This window comes from Diadema antillarum, unplaced genomic scaffold, assembly GCF_040938485.1.
Source record: "Diadema antillarum isolate AM-2024a unplaced genomic scaffold, OU_Dant_1.0 scf00000057, whole genome shotgun sequence".
In the NCBI taxonomy this organism is placed as follows: Eukaryota; Metazoa; Echinodermata; class Echinoidea; order Diadematoida; family Diadematidae; genus Diadema; species Diadema antillarum.
The window spans coordinates 3,154,896-3,159,030 of NW_027270946.1; positions in this window are offsets into that span (position 1 = coordinate 3,154,896).

The window sequence follows — 4,135 nt, forward strand, 5'->3', positions numbered from 1 at the left end:
AGTATGCCTGCAATTTGCTGGAAACTCGCGATCCACGCCAGCAGAACTGACGAGCTACACGGATGTTTTTAATATCGACTCGGTTCCTTGCCAGTAAGGCGCCTTGGCAGATTACATGTTCCGGCAAAACCGCGGCGCCGCCGATGAGCGTTCTTTTTTTGTTCTGCCGGGGCCATCTAAATCCTTCCTTTCAAGAGCCCGCATCGCGGCGCTTTTACATTTGGGCCGCCAACAGACCGCGGCGCTTTTAAAAAGGGCCGACAACATAACAAAAGCTGTACGTCAAGAGCCCCGTTTCATTTAAACAAGGTAGCGCCCTCTGCGTCAGCGTTTGAATAATGCCGTTACATGATAACACACTGCATGTAGGGCTCACACCTGTAAATAAAATGGACTGTCCCAGACCCCTTCACAAATTCGTACCAAAGATACCAAAATAAATGAAGAAAAAAACTAATTAAAAATCAATGATGTAGTTTGGCAAAAAACTGAATAGCTGTAGATATTGAGTATGAATTCTCTACAAACTGCATTTTGGTTGGAAGATGAAAGCTTTTCTGATGGAATTTGAGGGGACTATATTTCATTGGGTACGTGTCCGGAAAATAGGTGATTTTTTGAGTGACAAGAACTCGTAGTCTGGCTTTGTGGACCCCTGGACAGAATTAGAGCAGACCAACCCACCCTGGAAATCTGATGGATGAAAGGTAATATTTCACTTATTCAGGTTAGTGAAGATGAAACACCTCATTTCTCTCAGCTATTTTACAGAATTTTTTGAAATTTGAATTTTAACACACGTCTCTATGGGGAATTATTTACCCGTGTGAGCCCTGTATTGTACACGTAGCCTACATGTTGTATCAGCTGCCTTTCTCTGATCTCCATGGTTTGTGGTCTTACAGTTGCCATTTCTCAGTGCGCGAGAAAACAAACGTGGACGCGCGCCAAAATCCACAACTTCATTATACATTGAAAAATAAAACAACCATCTATACAAGATGATCGTTTTAAGTAATACAGCAAGACAAAAAAAAAATGTTGTTTCTCCGCCAATCATTTCAATGATCTTTATTACTTGACATGGCCTCGGGATTTTATGGGTTTTTTATGTTGGTTTTTTTTTCGATGTAACTTCCAAAGTTGAATGCGGGTAAAATTATGCATGTCTTTCTAATGGTGGGGAAATGGTGCTCGGAAACCAGCCTACTCTACGTTATTTCATAAATGGGTTATTGTCTATATTTAGAATATTGACTTGCTTTCATGCTCTCATTTCGATACGTCATTTTTCGTTATTACATTATCACAATTTCTGCATCCACACGAGTGTTAAATCAGTAACAAAATTAACCGACTCGTCAAAATAGTGTTGAAGAAAAACTACCTTAAACGGCTTGGAAATCTGATTTCCTGTTTTCATTTTTCAGATCTTTTTCATTTCAAATAAAAAAGAAATCTACTTCGTCTTTCTGATATTCCTAGACTCTTGTGTATAATGCACTATGTTTAAGTGTCCTTTCAAAACACCCGTACCATGCTAGTAGAATGCCTGCAAATGACATGCAGATCCACGGCAACTTACGTAGTTCAAGCGGGTTAACTGCCTATGAACTGCGGCAGCTACGGGCCTCCTACTGTCCTACTGGTGTTCTGCTTGGACCTCAGGGCAATCCCCGCGACTCACTCGGATCTAGTTTTGAACATGCTAAAAACGTGCTAGGCACTGTCAGGTGCGGGAAATCTGCGGGGTGCTCCGGGTTGCAAAAAATTCTCCCCCGCAAGTCAACATGCAAAGCTTCCCCGGACATGGTGTGACAAAGCCTTGGCCACTTTCAAAACTTTTTCCGGGTGAGTCGTGGGGGTTTGCCCGCAGAGGTCCACGCAGAACACCAGTAGGAGGCCCTTAGCCGCAGCACCTCTAAGGCAACTCCCCCGCAAGTAACACGCAGCCGTACTTCGCAGTGCCCGTATGTCGCTCGTAACTGAAAACGGATCGACTTTCAAACTCACGCAGGTCACACGGAATCCACTCAACTAGCAGGTAAGACCCAAATGCGAAACTCGTCAACTTCCTTGTCCGCACGCAGAAAATTATCCTGCGTGCTGGAAAATCCCGACTCGCAACAAGCCCGCGTAGCTAGCCCGGAAAGGTGTGACAAGGCTTCAAAAATATCAGCATCGCGTGTACACTTGATCTTAAAATAGCCTTTCTCCTCGTGATCGTCTTGGGTGCCGTTGGGATGACATTATCGAAAGCAAGTATCACTCCAAAGCTTTATCCTTTCAGACTCGTTATGTTAACAAATGAAACATGATATTTCTCCAGACAGGCTCCAGTGGTGTTGGATTGAATATGGAAATTACCTTTTCTCATCATCTTTGTAACATGTGCTGGTAAAGAAAGATTAGATTTGAATCAATAGAGCCATGGAAGTCGTAGCAAAAGTTTTTTTTTTTTTTTAAATACTTTCAAAACAAATCGAGTGAAAAAAAAATTATGTTCTCTCTTCAGGAGTGAATAACAGAAAAGAGTGAGTTTAGACTGAAATTGGAGTGAATTTTGAGTGATTGATTTGGATTGACCTCTGGGATCACTCCAAATCTTCGAATCATCCCTGAGGTCATTCCCCAATTTATAGTGAAAATGATAATTTTGACTAAAAATTCACTCAAACTTCACTCTCAACTCACTCTTTTTCTGTAATTCACTCCTTTAAGTGTGAACACTTTCACTTGATTTTTGTTTTAGAGAGAGTAACTGCAGGTTTCTGAAAGTAAAAAAATACCATGAATATCTCGGGAACTATGATGTGATGCAGTACTTCTCTCATTTTGTGTATGAGCGATGAATGAGTCGTCTCACCTGAACATCTTACACAAATATTTCTACCTAAAAGGATTAGTGCATTGAAACGCTTTTGATCTTTCTTGGTATTTTTTACTTTCAGAAACCAGCAGTTACTCCCTCTCGGGCGGTGAGTTGGCTCAGTCGGTAGCGCGTCTGACTCACGATCCTAAGGACCCGGGTTTGAACCTGGGTCTGGACTGAGCAATGTTGTGTGTAATCATACCGTCCCCTCTAGCAAGAGGCAAAACACTCTGTCCCTCGGATACGACATAAAATGGAGGTCCCGCGTATGAGAGAGTCACAACTCATGCACGTATTGTCAAATGATCCCGCTTTTTCATTCATCGCGAAGAGCAGGGTGTTTAACCCGGTGGTCCCACCTCACATCCAACTGGGCCACATGGAAGACCAGCTTAGCGTAGCTGAATATGGGCTATTCAGCCATCTTCTCAGATGGAAATGACCAAACAAACAAACAATCAATCAAACAAACAAACAAACAAACAAACAAACATCATTTACACTTCTCTTTTCTTAAAGGGAGGATCTTCAGTTGCAATCATGATCATGATCATCGTAGTCGCTCTTCACATCATAAAAGCCCGCAGCACACTATAAGACTTTCAGTCGCAAGCTTAGCAGACTTTGGATCCGAAATAAATCACAATAGCCGCAGAGTAAACGTTCTTGTTTATTTCAGATTCCAAGTTGCTTAGTCGTGCGACCGAAAGTCGAATACTGTGCGGCAGGCTTTAATTGCTACAGGATTTCATCATAGTTGTTGTCGTGTCCGTGCACGGTATACCATATTTCTAGCAGCAGCATTTATACCATAGCCCTAAAAGTTTTTAAAGTTTTGCACTACCTAAGGCTTACTGTTAAGTTAGTTCATTGCACTCTTGAATCATTTTAATACGATTGTAGGCCTACAAGAAAGTACATGATGTCTATACAAGAATCATTAATTCTATTTTTTCTTTGATAGGTAAAAATGCATTGCGTGCAGGTTAGATCTCTTAAAGATATAGCGTTACTCCTTGTAATTGTCTCAATTGGGTTTCCGAATATTATATGAAATGCAAGTACCATTTCGAGAATATATCCAACCAAAGTCGTTTTGTTATCAAATGAAACACTATACTTTTGCAGACACGCTCCTGTTGTGTCAAGTGGCCACTTGCGCTTTACCAAGTGCATTGAATAGTGGCGGCATATTTTTTTTTTCTCAGTCAAAATGGTTATAAATATGGGGACTTCCTACGCCTTATCGAGAAAGCATTCAAA